This window comes from Wolffia australiana, chromosome 3, assembly GCF_029677425.1.
Source record: "Wolffia australiana isolate 7733 chromosome 3, ASM2967742v1".
In the NCBI taxonomy this organism is placed as follows: domain Eukaryota; kingdom Viridiplantae; phylum Streptophyta; class Magnoliopsida; order Alismatales; family Araceae; genus Wolffia; species Wolffia australiana.
The window spans coordinates 20,006,833-20,029,188 of record NC_135837.1 but is presented as its reverse complement, the minus strand read 5'-3'; the positions used below and the strand labels follow the sequence as shown (position 1 = coordinate 20,029,188).

The window sequence follows — 22,356 nt, the reverse complement described above, 5'->3', positions numbered from 1 at the left end:
TAAGTACTGATAACTTGGTTAGTTCCTGATCACTGAATACCAAATTATGGCATCACTATTTAAATTTCCATCCAACTGTACTCTAAATAGTTTGCGCATTTATTTGACTTCTTCATCTGGGCATAGACATATTTGAAACCCATCTTGTAGCAACTAGATTCCATGTGGAATTAAAATTCTTAATATCATAATGTGGTACTCTTTTCAAGTGACACGTAGTATATTTTTTCGCAATGTTAATTGCTGGGATTAAGAGTCTCTCCGGATGATGTGGCAGAGAAGTCATATGCGTAGTCAGGTTGTTGTGCGCGGTTTCATTTTCTGTCATAGTATCTGACTTACATACGTATCTGATTGTTTTCATTCCGATGTATCCTGGTGGATATTTTAACATATTGCCCAGTTGCGGGTAATATTTTTAAACTAAAAGTCGAGTGTGTTGTCTAAGGTTTTTTTTTTTCTGTAGTGGTTATTTGTTCGGTTAGAACAGGAACGATATCTTCCTGTTGTTTTGGACCCTGTTTTGAATAAAAAACTACTATCTTATCTTTCACGACGTACACAAAACATTCTGGGAAAACATTGGACGCAACCACTTTTTCATGTCTTCGATGCTTCATAGAGGAGCTCTCTCATTAAGGCCCTTATATTGCAAGTTTCAGCTTGAATGTGAACAAATTAAACCTGATGCGATGTGAACTGCAACGGTATCAAATTATGCGGGGGTACTGCTAGGGTCGTTAGCAGCTGCACGAGTACCATCACCATAAAGCATTGTGATATGTTTCTACTCGGTACGGACAAGTAATATTTCTTCCATGCGCGAAAAGTAAAGAATTCACACGAAGGTTCTACATTTCGACTACGACGTATGCGAAAAAACCACAATAGTAAAATGTATCTTCTTCTAATGGTTGTACAACCGAAAAGAGAATGACCTAATCAAATCAAGTAATCGCAGAAACCCCCGAAAAGGAGAGGGAATTAGGGGATCTTGGGCAATATCGGATGATCGACCCATCATTAATGCTTTGATTTCCAATGAATACCCCTTGCTGTACGAATTCAATTTCGATTCTTAGAAGGTACACATGATTGGTAAAAGAAAATGTAATATCACGTAATCTGACAAAAAATGTCAAAATGCATTCACCTTCTGGAGCGATCCTTAAGATTAATATCTCATGAACGGCCAAGTGCTTGCCTGAAGCGCCTGAGCCAATGCGTTTCTTTGCTCCTAGGCAAAACGGATACTTATCTTATCTTTTAATATGAACCACCGAATCACTAGGTCCGGCTTACGCTAAAAAATAAATCTTATATTCAGGGATAAAGTACTGAGTTGTTCCTCAACCTATATAGTTCCATGCGTCCTCTCCTCTTTTATTCACCAAGCACGGACTACTCTTGACCGTGTTCTTTTCTTGGTATAGCAAATTGGTTGCTTTGGTCCAAACATTATGGCCGTCGTTTGGGTGTTCAAGGACGAGGGTGCTCGGTTGTCTGGGGTGCCAAAGAAGGGGGCCCGTCGAACTAGATTTACTCGCCAACGAACGAGGTCGTCACCTCTCACGAGTTTCTGGAAGCGAAGCTTCGCCCCCATGGCTGGGTGCCATATGCTGTCAATGATCCCGAGCTCATCCTAATCCACCAGAGCCCTTCTTCCGTTATGCTCATCGCCGTACCCCGTGACTTCTCCAAGATGAGCTCCATCCATATGTACGACATCGCCGTGAAGACTCGCTTTGTTTTCCTGGTGAGAGATACCTAAGTACCATGTTTGTTTGGTGTAGATGACACGGTTGTGATGTTAGAAGTAATAGATCGAATCAGTTGATTTTGGATTCAAAGTGGAGCGTTTATGGAAGTAATAACCCCCTTTTGCTTTACGGTTCAAGCTCAGCAGAAACTCTATTCTTAATCTGATTGTATAAGTTATTTGTTTGGCTTCTGATAAAGGCATATTTCTTATACCGCTTCGCTTAGTTCATATTGACTCTGTTGTATTCATTTTTAATCAACCTTAATATGAACTCCTCTGTTTTGAAAATCATCACTGCATTTTTAAAGAAAGTTGCCCTATAAGCATTCGTTTACCAGCTTCTTGATTGTGTCTAGGCCCTTAATTGATTTATTAGACTGGATACATAGGAGTGATCTCGAGGATACGTACACCAGATCATTGGAACATGTTCAGATTCCCGTTTTGGATAATCTCACATAAGGCGTAGGTAAAATCCGGATTCCATGATTCATCTAGACCCTATTCAATATTTGGTATATTCCGAGTTGGCCTCGCCGTCTATTCTTGTATTAAATGCGTTGCCATCATTTTGGGGTTCAGAAATCTCAAGGTAAATGATGGGATTAGAAATCTCTTTCATATCTCAACGACTTAGATACTATCCGGCCTTCTCCTTGGGGGTAGTTTAAAATCTCCGCCGCCAATTAACCATTGCAATGATGTACATCTGAATTTTTTCTTAGAATTTCCTATAGAACGATCCTTAGGTCATATAACACGAGGCAAAAGAAAACTAGTCATCAAATTTCAGGTAGTCGTCGAAGACTGAATTTCTACTAAAAGATTTTTTTAATTTTATTCTAACTTTGTTGGCTATTATCTCTTATTTCGCAAATTTGTGTCTTTAAAATGAAATACCCGACCATATTACCCACGGGAGGAGCATGGGGTTATTTTCACTTGGATCAAGTACTTTGCTTGCATTATAATTTGTTATCTTTCCAGGCAAATCCAAAGCGATGTTACCTTGTTGTTGAAAATCGGTAGCTGCGTCCTCAACTTCAGCTAAAATCATAATCTTCAGTAAGACTTCCATGGTTTTGGCCTTACTGTACAGTTTTCTTGGCATTTATTTCGTCGCCGGTTGCTATTTCGTAAATAGTGATATCCAATAGTTTGGGTCTGACAACTTGAACTAATGCTGCTGTTATCCTCTAGTTCATATTATGGCAGTTAAGTTTGACTTTTGACAACTCACCGGTTGTTCTACTACTATTTGATTCAACTGTAGGGGTTGGTGTATAATTCACATTTTCCTGTATCCTTGTGATTCCAGTATTGATCTTATGTGCTATGCCTCTACGAAGATAGTACGTTTAGTTGTGTCGACTGATGTTCCTCTATACAAGGGGCTCCAAACAATAAAGATTTAGTGAACTCGGAAAAAATAAACAGTACTTTTAAAAGGAACTGAGTAGGAGAAACCGGAATGTGATCCGAGGAAACTTAGTCAGACAGGGGCAAGAATGAATTGTTTTCTAAAGACAATGGGGATGTCTACAGAAATTTTCTAATGGTAAACTGTGCTAGTGCCTATAAATTTTTGCACCGGGCCTTCTTAACACGTAGTGTGTTCTACAGTAACGAGGCGGTTTTTCGCCAAGACAAAAAATATTAGGCCTTGAAGACTTTGAATTCCGTTAGTTCTTTAAGAGTAGGTATCACATCTCATTGAGCCTATGTAAATTTTTCTCAACCTGTGACTGCTTAAAATGTTAAGCCTTCTGTCGTTTCTTCACCGGATGATTGAAATATCTTAAACCCATCATGCAGCTGGTTGTTTGTGTCTGAATATAAGTTTAGGAGCTTCAGAATTCCCTTTTATATTTTTCTATGCCTCGTCTTGGGTATCATCAATCTTGTTAATATTGTTTGGCGAGTGGGCTGTCCAGAAAAGAAGGTTATTATGAATTTCTAGTTCGGAGCATGGATAAATATATTTATGATTTTTCCAAATAAAGCAATGACACCATTTATATCAAAAGAAACGTCCAAAATATACAACCTTGATTTTCCCCACACACGAACCACTTTAAAGGTGTAATCATTCGTCATGTCTTTACGTAAGGATTTTGTTATCTTCAAACCATCTTGCAGTGAGTATATTCTATCTGGATACTAATTTAGTAATTTTAGAATTAGGTTGTGGACTTTCTGTAGCCCTCCAGTCATGGGTACCATCGAACGTGTTACTGTTGATCGACGCGTATGATCGTACTCCTTTGTGTGCTCTGCCCAGGAAGGTGAAGTATTGTCGGGGGTTCTTGTTCGGTGACCAGTTCCACTATGACATTTTGCTAAGGTAGGGGGGTCGGTAAGCTCTAGCCATTGTAGCAGTTTTTCTATGGTTTATTGTTACTAATTGCTTTTTATGTTCAGTCACAGTTTATGTAGTTTTTTCTTCTAAAATGTGTTTTATTTCTTTTTCCCTAATTGGTTTGTTCTAGACAATGTTGGTCTATGATAAATTTTCTAGTCATTATCATCTACGTCCGATTCTACATCCTTTTCGACATACGTTTACGTTCAAGTGGGGTTATCTACTTACATGCCCATTCGTTTTTTTTGTTTTTTCTCTGCACTGACGTTCTTTTCGTTTCGCTAAGTGGCACATTCTATACTGACGTGGAATTCGTCTTTCCTCAATATAGAGGCCTAGTGCTGATGGCCCACTGATTATTCTTCGAGCTTTACATCCTTGACTCAGCGTTTCGGCTTATCTGCACACATATGCAGTAACAACGTAACAGCTAGTAAGCATTTTGGTGTGATTAAAGATCCTTAAATCGTGGCCCATAATATTGGCATTCGCTTTAATCTAGCTCTCCTTTCATTGATCCCAATTATTTACATATCATGGATTTCTCATTTTTCCGGTATTTTAGAGTCTCTCCATAGGTCGCTATTGTTTCAAGATGGCTCTCAACCTACATCCCTTTACGTCCGATTTACATCCGATTCTACGTCCCTTTATACCTATATGTTCTACTGAGGATTACCTATATACAGTCCGTGCTATTTTTTTTATTAACTTGAACTGACACTTTTCCCTTGAAGACTTAGATTGTACGTCAATTATTTCTGACCCGCCAGTATAACTTTCTCTTTATTCCACTCCAGGCAAAGTGCTTTGGCCAAATCCGCTACACTCATCGAATATTTTTTGCTGTTCTTTCAGGTTCTTCTCTGATTGAGCTCATAGCTAGAAAACCTTCATTCATGGACGTTCAATTTGATCGTCATGCCGACCTGTAGTATTGTCTAATTCCAGAAGCCAGGAAGAGTTCTTCAAATTATCTTAGCTCCAAATCTTCACCGAATGGGAGTCGTACTTCAACAACATAGATAATACAAGGCGCCATTGTGCCTTTTGATTGGTAGATATTGGTTTCCCGAGACAAAATGTGGATCGTTTTTGAAAAATCTATTTTTTCGCAATGATTTCGAGAAAGTTGTTCGGTTTTCACTTATTACGCACGTTAAACGAATGGAATGCGTGCGAGGTGAAATGAATGCATTATTGTGTTTTCCTATATTAACGCCCTACGGGTTCACTATATCTCCCCTTGGATTTATTATACATCTGCAAAACTCGGTAATGAAACCGGTAATGATTTCAGTTCCGAATTGTGTTGATATGATTAGACGTTTGGATTCGATATAGGTTCAGAAATAGACAGGATGAAATATAGACTGATATGATTAAACTTAGATATGAATGAATCAGGGGTTGGATTTCACCTTGATATAGCCGTTGTATTCAGTTATAACGGCCAAGATCCTAACGTAGAGATATTTCTAATTATAATGGCCACTATGGGTGACATTAATATAAAACAATCGTAATCATAAGTCATGCGGGAATACTAGAAATTATCTACTCAGCCTCTTCTTGTTCTTAACGAAACTCGGTTCTCTTAAAAAGCATCTAGAGCAAAAGAAACTAAACAGAAAAAGCACCAGTATTGTAAATGGACAAAACCACAATGTGAAGCGTATAATGCATCCACTATGTCGACAGAGGTAATTCAGTTATATTAGATAATGTTATGTAAATTTAGTTAAACAGAAATATATTGACGCACCGGTGTTAACACCTGACTGTTAATCCTCCGTTTGAGAAATTGGGTACTTTCCGGTGATTCTTTTGGTTTCCCGTCCCCTACAGTAGGTTGTTTTGTTCTGCTTTGCTCTTGTTCCGTTTCCCGACAGCCTTCCCAGAGCGTTGCCGTGGATTTCTAAAAGTGAGGAGATCTGATACATGTGGGAGAAGATCGACGCGGGAAGCCGAAAAGATGGTTTTGTACAATCCGCGGTTCAAGCGTACAATGAACAATAAACCTATTGCAGGGAAGCGAAGGCCTTTGTGCACGACCAGTCTGGGTTAAAAGTTGAGTGTTTCCTAAATCGGCTGTAACGGCTCACAAATTCGATTAAGTCTGTCTTGTTTCAAATATCTTTTCAAGTAATTGGGGCTATGCAAGTGAGTGCAGATGCAGTTCAAGGAATGCAAGAAAACACTGAACGAGCAGTCTGGGGATCGACGGATAAAAGAGGTAGGGCCATGCCAATCAGTGTGAGAAGAGTGATCTCATGATCAAACTCCCAATGACCCGCGGGATCGTCTAGACGACTAGGTGGTGAGGGGCGTTTGACGGCCCTAAAACGTTCGGAGTCTAAGTCAAATGAAGATCCTATCAACCACAAGAATCCCTACTCTCGACGAAGGTGGCTATCCTATTCGAGTAAACGTAGCGGACGGGATGGCAGGGGACGCGATAGCGGAAGACAAGACTGTAGAAGATAATAATACTGGTAAGACGGAGGGGAGACGAGAAGGTACCTTTAATATCACTAGCCCACGGCGTCAAGAACCTTCCCGAGAGGTGATGTGGTGTGGACGGGGTTGTTGGAGACGATGACTCGGTCAAGGTTGACTCCGGGAGACGCTGACACCAGCCCAGTCACGATTCGGTCGATGTGGACGGTGAGGGGAGCCGTGTAGAGTTGGCCGAGGGGCGCAGCGCGCACGCAGGTAGGCGGGTGCGCGGCACACTCGGGCGGGCAGCACACCGTATGCACGGCAGGCAGGCGCACAGTGTGTGAGCGCGTGACGGATGAGCGCGCAGAGAACGAATGCGCAGCGCTTGCGGATTGACGGGTGCGCAGGTATCCGGCTGCGGGGTAGGCGGGATGCATGCATGGCGGGGGGGAAGGGGCGGCAAAATGTGCGCGCGTGGCAGGAGTCGGACGGCACGTCCGCAGGCGGATTGGTGACGGGATGGGGTAGCAAAAACAGGGCAATGACGGTCGGGCGAGATGATGGAGAAGGAAGGGACGCGGATGATGGAAGAGGAAGGATCATGGTGGCAGAGCGAGGGTGTTGGCGGAGGGGAAAAGAATGAGCGGCCGGTCAAGAAAGGCGAGGCGGGAAGGTTGTGGATGAAGAAGGCTGAGCGGAATGGCGTAGAAGGGAAAAAAAGGGCTGAAGGCTAGGCTCGTGGGATCAAGAAGAGGCGGGAACGGTGATTCAAGAAAGGTAAGGACCAGGGAGGGGGCGAGGGCGATGGACGACTGGACAAGAAGAATGGAGGATTGGGAGCGCGAGCGGGAAGAAGAATCAAGAAACGGTGGGGAAGAAGGAGAAGAGGTTGGCAGGGCAAGGAATGCAAAGATGGGTGAATGGCAACCAAGAGGGCGGGGTAAGAGCGGAGAGGAAGGAGATGGAGGGAAGGTGGAGGTGGAGAGATGTTACCAAGAACCGAGTTCTTGGGCCGTGACGCCCAAGAACCTTCCAAGAAGAGTGATTCTTGATGAATCTAGGCGAGCTTCCTCGGTGGAGCGAATATCCCAGGTCGGCAGTGCGTTGACGTCGATCGTTGATAAGCTCAAATTTAGGGTGTTTTACTGGTTAATTATCAGTTAAATCATGTGAGGATAGAGCTTATACACAAATTTATAACCTCACAACCTTAGGGTAAGTGGGGTGTCGATCCACAGGGAGCAGGCAATCAAGAGTAATCTCTTTCCATTTTAATGTATAGTTATATTCAGAGTCCTAAATTCAGTTTAATTTGTCTTCAGTCAAGCTCTACAGAATAATTTTTGTAAAACTTAATTGAGCAGAACCGTCACTTGAGGATTTCTAGCTGACGGTTCACCCCCGCCCTTTGAGGCAAGGGAGCAAACACCTTGCGCGCAGGTAGCGGCCTGTGCGCAGGTGTTTGCTCGCGGCGCGGCTCTGCGCGCAGCACCTGCCTGCGCGCGGAGTGCCTGCGCCCTTTGAGGCAAGGGAGCAAACACCTTGCGCGCAGGTGGCGGCCTGTGCGCAAGTGTTTGCTTCACGGCGCGGCTCTGCGCGCAACAGCTGCCTACGCGTGGAGTGCCTGCGCGCAAGCGTCTGCACGCAGGTTCTTCCTGCGCGCGGGCTCCCTGCGCACGGGCTCCCTACGCGCGGGCTCCCTCTGCGCGGGCTCCCTACGCGCGGGTTTCCCTGTGCGTGGGTTCCCTACGAGAGGGATTCCTGCACGCTGGGGCCCACAGATGCTGCACGAGGAACTCCTCCGTGCAGCGCTCTCTGTGCACACAAAGCAAACAGGTGCGGTGCACCTGTTTGTCTGCTGCGTTCAATCCCTACAGGACGTGGTTAAGCTGGGCACAACTTTGGCTGTGCTCTTCCCAGCTGAGCGGGACTTTGAAGGGGATTGCACAGAGAAGCAATTGAGCAGGGCGTGTCAAGGTATGGATGAAATCAAACGTGGAAGAAGTGAAAGAAGATGATTTCTGAACAACAAAACTTCAGACTGATTAAACACAGAACAAGTTCAGTTGGAGAATGCTGGAAGATCCTTGACAAGAGCTTCCAGCCCAACCTAGATTGTCTTGAGGGGGAAGAGAATACAATTTCTGAAATCCAGCAATCACACCAATCTTGTGTCACGTCCCTGCCGGCACGGCGATGATCTTCAGGTTTTGGTTATTCCTCAGATTGCTTCTCTACCCAACTCCAATGCTCAACAGCTCTTGGAGGGTCTGCAGCACCCCTTCTCCTCCAAGCCCTAGCCTCTTTGGAGAGAAATTTTGGACAACCTAGAATGAGCCCTTATGCAGCTATTTATAGGTTTCTCTTAATCAGGCTTCTTTGAGCTTTTAGGGCTTTTTTTATTCTTCTTGATTTTTGCCAGCTCCTCTTGATCAATTTCATTTTTCTTTGGATGCTTAATCCATATCTGAACTCATTAATCAAATACGTGAGATCTAATCCACTTGATTCAAAGAATCATGCGGGGGTTAGTAAGTTGGAAAAATAATGCATATGAATGATAACCAATATGGATTAAATGAATGTAATTGATACTTTAATGGTCAAGAACTCTTAATAATTGATGACATATTGAGAGTCATCAATCGTGAGCCTCCAAGAACCTCCAGAGTGATTTCGATGAAGGCCTTCTCAACTCTTGACGGCGACAACTTCTTGAATTCTTTAATCGTACCGGAGTGATCTTGACGGCATGCTTGAACACGTTCCTTCGGAGTGATCTCGACTTCGGAACGTGGGCTCTAATGCACGGAGTAATCTCGACATGGGTGAGGTTAGCCAAACCCCTTACGCTACTCTCTACGATAGGGGAGACGAGATGTGAAAATTCTTCAACAAATGACTCCAAAGGTTCCTTGGGCATGCCATCCCCTTATATAGTGAGAATGGGTGCCAAGTGAACGTGGGAGAGGACGAACCGTCGCGAGACGTGGTTCGGCCTCTCCTTACAATTTGAAATACAAATGTAAAGAGTAAAAAGGAGAACGACAAGGACGGGACCCAACATTGGCCCAATCCATAAATCCGAAAATACAAACAAGCATGAAATAAACACAAGTAAAAATAAAAGTTCTTACGCGGGGTACTTAAAGCCCGGGTGGCGCGTGTCGACTCGAGCCGCTCGGCGTGGTTGCTGGCGTCCTGTGGTGTCTTCTTCCCGATGGTTACTGCCATTGAGCCTTGGTACGGTGGTCTGTGTCCGATCACTAAGAGTTCATTTATTGATGATGTAACCGTCAAAATCAATTTTCCCATTGCATCTGCAAAATACTCATATAACAAGTGTCAGGTGAGATTTAAAACGTCTGTATGCAAAATCTACATGGCCTACGAGATGGGTTGGTCCCTTCACTCAATCAAGACATATAGGCATAAAGAAAGTTTTGAATTGCATCATGTGTTACCAATTTTATCCCGAGAAGGGTATGACCTAGGTTGATTGGATTGGAAGTCAGTAAGTTCTAGGGCATTTTAGAGGAAAGGGCTGTCCTTTAATGGATCGTGTGGTTCTACTGGTTCATCATGATAACATGTGATGCCCGACACATTCAAAGGATAACTGATGTTTTAGTGCAAGGGAATGTCCAGAACATATGAATAGGGACCCAGATCCCTCAGAACTTTAAATGGACCCGTACTCAGATTCTAGCACTTGTTATGCATGTGAAGAAGCGGGGCAGGATGGATGTCAATTATCACTAGATCATCTTTATTGAACTCCATTTGGTGGCTATGAGTGTCAGTGATGGTCTCGTACATTTGATTAGACAGCGTAGTATTACCGAAAATATTTGTGTTGGGAGCTTGAATGTGGGCAGCCAAAGATTCAGCACTTGCAGGTGGAATTGGTGCTAGTGACGTCAAACACAATGTCAACAAGTGTGAAACGGTGATCCCAAGGGGCAAATGTATCAAGTACAACATATTTTTCATGCTTCGGTGGACAAGTTCTGCTTATATATTGGTCCAAGGATGCAATACAAGTGAGAGCTGAAGCATGTTGCCTAGGCGATGCCATTTCATCTTCCACAAGTAACTCATAAATTTTGGGTCCTGATCAGAGGTGATATTCATAGGAACTCCATAAAGTCTTGCAGTTTATGCAAAATAAAATTTAGCAATATGAGATGTATTTGAGGTATTGCAGCACGCGAGAAAATATGCCATTTTCTTGATATGACCTCTACTACAAGAGAAATGGAATCCAACTTAATGGCAGTAGGAGGGAGCCCCAAAAAGAAATCCATGCTAACATCTTCCCACAAGTGGGTGGGAATATGCAATGTAGGTAGAGGCTATGTTTTTTTCTTAACGGGTTTGCACATTACTCATGTATAATACCACAAACATATATAGTCGATGGGATAGTCTCGACATCCATAGGGGGGAAATGTGTTCTTGAATCGCCTCTAGAGTCTTGTCTTTCCTTACGTGCCTAACAAAACCTCCGTGATGCATCTCCCATATGATGCACTCCCCCGTAAATGTATGTAGAGTAGATGGATGGTTATGCTTAAATAAGAAACCATTGGTCATACAAAATCATGGATAGGTTGTAGAGGTAATGTGGTTAAGTGCATGTAGATCCCTCAACTATCTCGACACTAGTGATATAGTGTATGGAGGCCGTCAAACCCCATCAGAGGAATGAGTAGGACTGCAAACACATGACAATCACAATATAGAGCATATGCAACTCATTTGTCAATCCCAGTCTTTGGCTTTAAGCAGTTTTGAAAGGACTAAAGATATTTAAGCTACTTTCCATTATTCTTTTGTAAATGCCATTAAGTACTCATATATTTGAAGGTTTCATGATCCGAGTAAAAAAAAATTCAAAGGAGATAAGATACTTACGCCAATGTTTATATCCTTGTACCAAAACAAATAGTATATTTTCGTGGATAGAATAATGTTCTTGCCAGTCATTTAGCTTTTCGTTATAAAATATGATTGGATGACCGACTTTGGCTGGGAACTCCTCATCTGGTGCTCAAAGGATCAAATGCAACCTTAAGTAGTAGTTAAAAATCTGGAAGTCAGTGTGATAGGATTATTAGCCATCATAAATTTCATTCGCTCAAAGGCATCTTGGGGCCCCACATTTTAAAAACAATCTCCTTTGTGTAGGCAAATTGTCACCGTAGTCATTGTGCGGTTGAAAATCTTGGTGAAACGCTGATGGAAAATTGCCAAGCCATAAAAACCACAAACTTCCCAAATATTTCACACAACTAACCATTCTATGATGACACATGCCTTGTTGACATGCCAAAAATAGGCGTGAATTGTGTAGTTTCATAATCCTTTATCATTGTTGATTTTAGCTTATACAATAAAATTTATAAAACCCTACTTGAGATGCATAGTGATTAGTATGGGTAGCATCCAAGAGAAGCTAGTAAGGAAGTCAATTTGTAATCTGCTTGAATAACTTTACCCTAATTGTCCTTAGTTTAATCTTCAATGAAGATTAAAGAGCGATATTCAGAGGAAGAGTTTAGAAAGGGGGGTATAAGAGATGTGAAGAATAGAAGAAGGAGATCTAGGTTGACTTTTTGGATCCAATAAAAGGAATCAATGGTGTCAACCAGAGGGGAGAAGAAGAAAATCTGATTTGGTTTTAGTTTGATTTTGGGGGGTTTGGTACCAAAATTTACTAACTTTTAGATTATAAAGGCAATCTAATATCTCCTTGAAATTAAACTTTTATAAATTATCTTAATGTGCAAATAAAATAGCTAGGTAAATGTCATAATCCCTCTTCTCAATCCCAGTAAGGGCTTGTACATTCCCCTCAAGCCTAACGATTTAAAATTTCAGACCAAGATTGAAAACAACGATTAAGAATTTGACTAACAAATCATTCACATAACACTAGCAATTTTCAAAAAGACATACAAAGTACCAAATAGGCTTGATCCAGGCTGGTTCTCCTCTGTGTCTTGCAGTAGTGAACGATTCCCCTTCAGAATGACCTCCTCATCTCGAAATTCAGGGTTTACACTCTGGTTAAATGGTAAAATTACCATTTTACCCTAATTGGTAATTAAATTGTATCCATTTATCTAAGACTGATCTGAATGATCCAGCCATACAAATAGAAATAGGAGGTTGACACAATAAAGTCCATAAGTAAATCATCTCAATCAGCTTTTAGGATCCAGAGTTTTGAATAAATTAATTTTTATTAATCATAGTCCTTGGATTAACATTTATTTATTTAATTAGATTTTTCTCTTACACGCAGTGACGTGTCCATCGCTCATTGACAGGCGCATTATAAAGATGGTTTAGCTCCTCCTCTCACGTACTCCCTTGCTGAAATAAGAAAATAATAACAAATTATCGCTAGCCAACCATAGGGCGTCACGTCCCTTACCATGCATTCGCTATGCATCTACCACACGGGCATTGAACTTACTGACTGAAGAGAGAAGTACCCAGAATTTTGCAGAAAAGTCCCTAATTAAATGAGTGCCCTTAGGGGGACGTCGCCCAAAAAATATTTATTTATATGCCCTTGATGCTTTCTGTCTCTTCCATATTTCCTAGAAAACACAGTAAACCATACAAATATTCTGATTAATTCAAAAAAAACTGAAAATATTTTTGTTGACTTTTTATGCCTGCAATGGGCCACCAAAAGCTGTGTTAAGTGCATAATTGCAAGGAAAAAATAATAAAACTCATTCTGGTTTTATAAATGGCCTTGAAACTATTGTTTCCTTATAAATATATCATTTTATATTTAAATTTCATATCTTCCTTAAATAATTTCCCAAAACATAGAATGAAAGGATAGAAAATTATAGTAAATTAAATAAATCGTCTGTACATTACTCAACATTACTAGTAATTTTTAAACCGGACACTTTCATTTAAACACAATTATTCCGAGAATAAATAAAATTCATAAAATTCACAAATTAACAGAAAAATGGGAAAAAATCAGAGTTCAACTGGAAAAAATAATTAACGTGTAAAAATGTGATAACAGTTTCTTTAAACTGTTTAAATGCATACAATTCTTTTAATTTGTTGAAAAATGCATACGAAATTTAGGTTGTTATCACTTGTTCAGATCGACAGCACTACCATTCAAAAGCACAACAAACCGCATGAATAGAACTCTATTTTGGAAGAAGTTACATTTTTGTAGAGTAGCCTCAAATAATTTAACTTTAAAATTTGACTAATGATTTTAAGGTATCAGAGGTGCATGTTGGTTGAAGGGCTATGGACAATATCATCATCAAAGTGGACCGCAACAAATTTTCCCCAGTGATTGTGGAACACATTAGTCATAATCAACACTAAGGTACTTGGAGAGACCGAACAACATCACCATCGAGTTACATGATATAATGGTGAGTTTGAATGTAGTCTTCAACTCGCCTATGAAAGGAGTACAAACTTGATGATCACCAGTTCATAAGTCAATCTTCAAATATTCTTGGGCTATTTTCATCACATTACTTATGCCATGATAATCAATACTTCACTATAATTTTGTGTACAGCCTGACAATTGATGCACACCTGCAAACTACCATCCTTCTTAGGGACCAATCATGCGGACACTACATAGAGAATGAGACTTTCTCGAATGAAACTCTGCTTAAGGAGTTTGTGCATGTAATTTTGTAATTATTGGTGCTTGCTTGGTACCAATCAGTTGTAGGCTGTGTAGGAAGTGCTATGCCTGGATGCAGATCAATAATATTTTGTAGGTCCTTAAGGGATGAGAGCACTCATAGCTCTTCTTCTGAGCGGATTTCTGGAAACTCAACTTGGAGATCATGCTTATGTGCATCGCAGATTGATGGCCTTGCCCTCAAGATAGTTAGTATGGGATACTCCAAAAAGAGATACTGATTTGGAGTGGCCCTCTTGGAGTATGACATGTGGGAGCATCACATACAACTACAGCTCAACATCTAGAGGGGGGGGGGACCATCCTAGACTTAGATTAGAGTGGCCTGATTATGACTCTCTTGTCACCAGGTACAAAAGTACACTTGCTGCTTTGACCATGTAGCATGCTGCTAACTTTCAGGGGTAGGGAAACTGCCCCCCCCCACCTCTAAAAGTTAGCAGCATGCAATTATGTCTTCCCCAACAATATGGTATGGATGCTACTTGGTCGAAGCTCGAGGATGCCACCGCGTAGAGTGCCTCATCCTGTCGGCTCTTCAAACATGTCGCTCTTTGCCAAGGATGGCTCCCGCAACTGGTGTATTTCAAGGGGCAAGAGGCGGGAGTGCTCGCCCGCTCGCCTGATTTTTGTACCCATCGCACACCTCCATGTTGGCACTAAATGAAGGTGGGAAGATCTTGACACACTCCATGCACCACCACTACAGCTCGGGTCCAGCACGCTGCCGGCATGAGCAAACTTCTCCGGGCATTTCATAGGTGTCACTCATGTATTCTTTCTTTCACTGCTACCTAGGCGTGGGCGAGTAGGGTCCATTTGTTAGTGGCATATTTATGCTTTCTCCATGCATGTAAACATTGATGAACAATCAACTAAATAAATATAAATCCCATGGGTGGCATCACCGAAACGGCTGGATTAGTCTGCATGCACACCCTTGGGGTTTGTCGTACCCACCCACCACCATGTTTTTTGCCAAGAAGAAAAAAAACTGTCAGTGGTAGGACATCCAAACACATGTCACCTTGATACAACTGAATTCACAAGTTGAGTTAGCACCTGTGTGTCACTAGTATAAATTCTGAACTTTCCCACGCCACTTGATATGGTGGCAGACACTTTTGAAGACACACATGCCTGTTCTCAATGACTCTTTGAGAAAAGGCATTGGCGCAGCTTTCATTATTAATGATAATCTCATAGTGATGATGCTCCTATAAAAAAATAAGTACATCAAGTAGAGGTACATATCGGATCAATGGTTGATTGGTTATAGCGTGGATGTAAAATGGTTAAGTCCTATGCTTCTTAATCATGTACAATAAAGTCGGGCTTCTATTTGTATGCTTCCTTGTCCATAAGAGGGATCTCCTCATTTAAAAGATTTCCCTAGAGGGCTTATTGGGTGGTGGTCAAGGTTTGGTTGAGACAATTCCCAACATAATGACTGCAGTTGTAACAAGAGAAAGATTGTGGACTTAGGGTAAACGATTGTACTCGAGGCCCAGCTAGAGATTCCAGTAGTCCTCATGTGTCTTGTGAAGGAGGAATCAAGGAACAGGGGCTGGTATCTCATTGGTGGCCGTTGCCATATTTATCTCAGATATTGCTCAAGTTATTATTAGGGGGGTATTATGGATGCTTTATGAAAAATGATAAAGGCCTAAGGGAGTGCGATACTTGTTGGCCACGATCATCTCTCACCAGTTGTCTAGCAGACCGTCAAAGGGGATGGGATAGTTTGGATCATTAAGTAGATAGGCCAGCCCTATTTACCTGTAAGCTACATAAAAGCCGGTATGTACATCGGGTGTGAGGCATGTCTTGCATCACTCCCCCGATTTACGAATCTCTCTAATATGCTCCCTTTCTCAATCCATCTTTCCCTCTTGCCATTTGTCTACACCATCTTCTCCCCCTTTTGCTCTGCCTTTCTCCATCTCTTTATACCTTCCGTGTTACTTGCCTCACAATCCTGCAATCTCTCTTTCACTCACCCCCCGACCTCAATATCCATGGAGAGCTCATAATGATTTACAGTGCAAGACTTTTGTGGAATTGTAAGGACATAACTAAAACATGTAAATGATTGACCTAAGCAGGGATGAAATCTGTGATTTCTTTGATCCTAATGTGAGATTAGCAGAGCTATTCACCTTGACAAGCTCTGTTCGCCCTTTATTGTCATCATTACATTGTCCCGAACACATTTAGAGACAAGTGAATCTGATGTAAGAAGGGGCGAGAAGGGAAGTGCTCTTGAATAAGTGTGGCATAGGCAGATTTATTTTTGGGGCTTTCCCTAATTTCCCTAAGTGTGTACTTTTGATGAAACCCCTAAGGTTTAGGTGATTATTCTCACATTCAAAAGACCATTTGCGTTGGAACAATTAGGCCCATGTATCCACCTAGTTTTTTCACTTTACCGGCCCAATAACCTTTGTTGGGATTTCAAATTTATTAACTATATCGACATAAAGATTAATAAATCTTAGATCAGCTTAGCCCCATAAATAGGTTAAGTCTCCAATTGATGGGGTGTAATGCTACAACTCATGGTCTGCAAGATCTAAATATTTTTGTCGACTCACTCAAGGAACTTGTTTGTCCTCAGCTTTCATATACTTGTAGTACATCATGCACTTGGCGGTCGTAGCAAGACTTAGGGTGTAGTTAACTCTCAACCCTAATCGGTCATCTCAGTTAGAATTGATGCGTTCAGAAATAATTGGACTTTCTTCGATATTTCACTAGTTTTGCCAAGGATTTCATTCCCTCGTCATCTTTCAGTTGTCTCATCTATAATCAAGGTTGGATGATCCTATCTTGAATGCCTAGTCATCTCCGTCAACTTCGTGATACACCGAAACATAGATTATTTAGAATCACATGGTTAGCGTCCTCTAGTACATAATTAAAGTACAAGTGTTTGCCCATAAGACATCTATGGGGTATCGGGTCTGAGGACCACTTACACAACTGTGTTGTGAATATGCTTAGTTGACAATTTCATATAATAACATTCAGGGACTTGTATGGATCAATTTTTCCCCTAAAGGGCACATAGTCTCTGGCTATAGTGTCTACATACTAATGGCTATAAGACCCTCATACTCATCATATGAGTGAGCTAGATAGTATTATTCTATCGAAATAATTTGATGTTCAGCTCAATTATCATTTGAATCTGAATGTTTTCGAATAAATGCTTAAAGAGTAGTGATCTCTATGGTATGGTCTCGTAATAATTTACAAACTCCGATCATGTATTCATAAAAAAATCATTATAAGCATCACATGTGCACTATGATGAATAGGTTGTCATGATAACTTTGGAATGAGACAGGAAATGTGTGATTGGCTTGCCAATTACATTATTCACATATTCTATCTCCACTATTTTTTCTCTCCTTAAATTATATCTTCCTTTCTCTATACTTTTATATCTCCATAATCATATTTTGATGTCTTTTCCCTCTAACAATGTTTCAATCTTAATGTGTTTACCCTCTTTTGTACAATTTAAACAAATACTCGGATCGCTAAATGGTCTTAGAGCTCATTTTACACCTGGTTGGTTCATGTCACATTTGCGTAATTGGTCCTTAGACGGTTGAACTAGAAAAATTGTAAGAATGGATGTGATATGTTCATCATAACATGCAAACCATTGTGGAATTATGAATTTTCTTAAATTGGATGCAAGAAATTCATGAAGGTGGGTGTACTTGGGGATTGTCAACCCTTCCTATATTAGGATATGCATCAAGAAACATGGCATCATCACATCATTGGGTGGGGTACAGAATATGATAAATGGTTTCTCAGATTACCTCTCAGTATATCAGCATGGTATTGGATAAATTAATATACATATATTGATATAAGGTCGTGATCATCTGAGACATACCCCTATGTTTGGTTTAAGTGTATGGAAATATCTATTTATTGGTTTTTATTCATGCATGGAGATTATAATGGCCCACTGAATTGGGAAATGAACATTATATAATGATCACTAGTCTTAAATGTGTCATCTTAAAAATCATACAAGGGTTATATTCAATATGGAGATTTAATTATGCAAATCAAATACCACTACCTAAATTTTATTGTACCATAAGTATGGCTGATCTTGTCTCCATTAATGTGAATGCCCTAAGGATAGATGTTGAGTGCTCCTTGGAGAAAGATTTCCTTAAATCAATATACATCAGGCCTTAAATGTTTCTATAAATAAATGCAAGTCAGGCTGATTCATATCACAATTATATATTTGATCCTTATCCTGAGATGGGAAGGACATCTAGGGATGGAAGACTATGTTTGGATAGTGGCATAGGAGGCTCAACAATGTGATTGAAATAAATGTTTGATGGTGTGTACTAGGAAGTACAAAGATTTGATTGAGTACTTATGAAAAGATCATCCACTCATGATATAGTATAAAATTTGCTCAAGGAAGAGGACCCAACTATGTTTGTAGTGATGGTACTAAATATTTAAGAGCAAGTGTCTGGAATTGTATTGTTACTCACTGGTAGTAACAACATGACTAAGTATTGCTTAAGAATTAGCATACCTTCAACTATTAAATAGTATGTCATAGACAGACTTATACATACCCCTAGAGAGTGCCTTGATTGCATGGATACTTCTAGTGAATAGATAAATGAACACCATGAGAGAAATATTTAATTGAGTAAGAAACTAGAGTGGAACATCGGTGTTCAAGGTCCAAAACTAATGATTGGTTGTAAATGTTATTTTGGAATGAATCAAAAGTTTTTCTTTCATAGAGAAGTATTTTCTAGAATTGAATCGAAGCATTAGAATGCAATTTTGTACTAGACGAAAGTTGTTAGTGATTGTATTTAAATAATAATTAAGATGCTCAGATTAGTGTGGGAAATTTAGATTTTTAACACCATTTTCCTGATTGTTTAACGGTATTGGCATGGAGGGCTAACTCTAGCCCTAAGATTCAAGACCGATGATTGCTGCAATGCTGAGCATCAATGCTAATGCTTGGAATAAGCACCAGGTATCAGCTATATAGATAGAGATAGTAATAGACACTAAGACCAAAAGTTGCAAGGCTATGTGTGAGCTTCATTCCTTGTAGTAAAGAACCAAGCTATAGTGCCTTTCATAGCTCTTCAAGTTGACTGCATGCCTGGGTACGAGCTCCATGGCTAGTGCTGCTAGAAGCCAGTCCCACAGCTAGCCATGGAATATGACACTAGCTTCATCCCTAGCAACAATAAATACAATCGCAGCCTCCATTACTTGGGGTAGCATTGTCTAGTGATAGTGACACCTATATATAGTGACAATACTAATAGTAGGAATGGCTGAACTAGACAAGCAGACATGGAGCAGCTCTAATCAGGGGCAAACAATTATCTATACATCTGCACATGGGCACAACTTGTCGTAACTCTCAGCCACCATTCGTCATTTGTCCCTAGTGGCAACTACTAGCACATCCTAGCAAGGGCTAGTGCAAGGTGCGCACGCATGGGTTGGGTGGCCACCAGATGGCCTAGGTTTGATTTTAGTGATCTGACCTAATATACTTTAGGACAGGGAGGGTTCTGATTGGGTTGAGTCTAGCCCATTGAGTGACTCCATCAATCACAAGAACTATACAGATCAGTTATATATCCGCCATGATTACAAAATATTTCCATTTGTATATAGAGAGTCAGCAACAATCTGCACTCCAAGAGAAAAATGATGCTACCACTAAGCCACCCTATGCTTTTGATAATTTATATAGATATATAGTATTGCTATGCATTGACCTGAATCCAGTATGTGAAATAATTTAGAAATAATATGTTTAATGCAGATTTCAGTGGTAGAAATATTTAATAAACGCTTAACAATAATACAACTGATTATGAATGAGTCTCATTCATCTCTTGCTCCCAAACACCAAAGCAATCTTGTAGATGATTGGTTATGTTTTGGCTATATAATTTTATTTATCTATATGTGAGGTACCATCCACACTATGGCGGTGTGCGTTCACCAATATTAGGACCTTCCTTTACAAGTTCACTGCAAGATTATTCAGCTTCATATTCCAAAGAGAAATGTGTATCTGGCAATGACTTTACGATGTGTCAATATAAAGTTTAATGGCTTGACGACTCTAGTGGAGTGGACAGTTCTTGAGGAATTATTCTCTTCAATAGGAGGCTGAGTTCAAACATTAATATCTGTCTAAAATGATAGTACTCTGTAGTATGATTAGATGAGTTTGTTTCTAAAACAAATGATTTATGTCAAAAGGCGGAATACTTGTAAAGGTTTTTGCATGTTGAGAAAGATGTCAGAAAGTTTTTGACTGATCTGTTAGAAGAATGAGATCCCATTCAAGAAAATTATTTTCTTAGAAAAATGCTCTTCATTAAGACCCAGATCATTAAAAAATTTAGTTTGTATTTTTGTCAGGATGAATTAGAATGGAATGTATCATCAAAATCATAATGTTCTCCTCCTACTCACTTAATGTTTCAGGGAGTTCTGGCAGAAAAAGGTAAAAATATATGACAAAAACCAGGTTGAACACGCCAATCTACAATTAGAAGAATACAATCGTCCTCTTCTGTTTCCTAATTCACTAGGTCATGAAATTTAATATGAACACATTGACTATATGAATGGAGAATAGCTCGTTGACTTTTTGAGAGATGATTCTGTTCACCAACTAGACGGATAATTCTGTTCGAGGGAAGACATGGATAAAATAATTACTGATGTTTACATGTTCTTCCAGATGGTAGAAATCATGTTAACAAAAAAAATGATCAGGCTTTAATAAACATGATGTTCATGAAAATTGATATGGAAAGATAATTATCCCTTGAGACTAAATCCTTTTTTAATTTAAACCTATAGCAAGGATGAAAAAAACATGTAATGAAAATGAGGTTACACCATTTTGTGCAAAATTATATTTACAGATTGGCATGATGAATTTTTTAAATGGAAATGGCAATCGTTTAGCATAGTTTTGCTTATGTCAGATCCATCAGAAAACAATTAATGCTTAAATATACTTATCTACACATGGACATTATGATTTAAATTCAAGATTATTTGACTTTAGTGTTATGCTCTCAAACAATCCTCAACTTGAGTTGTTTTCATTACCATAACGAGAATTGGGATACCTTTCCATGTCCCCATCACATGTTTTATTTTAATTTCTTTAGCTGTCATAACAAGTAGGTGGTGCACATGAAGAAGGCAGAATTAAGGGATGCAACCATGCCACAAGGAAGAATGTGTTGGAAGAGATATCCATAACCTTATCTTTTAGAGCCCTATTCCTCAGCCTGATTTCTCTCTAACTTTTTCTCTCTTTAAAATTTTAAGTATCTTGTTCATGTAGGCTTCTTTTAGGCTGGGTGATTTTGATTCTACTTCATTACCTTCATGCATATGAGGAGCACTCTTTATATCTGTGAGTGGCATTCTTAGCTTATGTGTTTTCCTTTTTTGACCATGATAGGATCCACAGATGGAGCCACGATAACACATCAGCACAAGACTGTTCAGTAGATTCTGTAAGGAAACCAGGCACATAAACTAGAGGCAATCCCTTTGCCCCTGCTCGTCGAATGCATGAAACCTGTACATTGTTTCAATTGAACACGCCTCTCTCACTTTCAGTGTTTCATTAATGCCTTATGTACAATAGACAAACTAAGTGGGTGGGGTTGCATTAGTACTTGTGTCCATATTACATGCATGTCATGCATAATTGTCATATTTGGCTCATGCATATGATCATTTGATTATCCTGCTTAATATGCTTGTTGGTTGTCTCCTGTATTTTTTATGTGGGTTTCTTCTTGGTAAAAGGGATTATGCGAGTTTGGGTCATGCAAACCTTGTGTCACCTACCCACATCCCTTACAAGATAGTTCTTGGGATGGTGTCACCTACACACATCCCATGCGTGGATTCAAGCCAATTGGGAATTGAGGCTTCTCTCTCACACCTGGGCCTCAATCATCACCAGTGAATATCTTCAACAGTAACTAAGATTTATTTA

The 22,356-nt window shown here is 40.1% G+C and overlaps 1 long non-coding RNA gene across 2 annotated transcripts; it reads left to right on the top strand.

Annotated features, from left to right (window-relative positions):
- The first annotated feature begins 1,401 nt into the window (after nucleotides 1-1,401).
- On the top strand, nucleotides 1,402-5,337 carry LOC144701261 (uncharacterized). 2 transcript variants are annotated; one of them, XR_013580970.1, is made up of 4 exons: nucleotides 1,402-1,719; nucleotides 2,750-2,827; nucleotides 3,947-4,106; nucleotides 4,983-5,337. It is a non-coding gene; the product is annotated as an uncharacterized LOC144701261 (long non-coding RNA). The 2 variants fall into 2 exon arrangements; XR_013580969.1 differs by having other exon boundaries at nucleotides 3,941-4,106.
- Nucleotides 5,338-22,356: the final 17,019 nt, after the last annotated feature.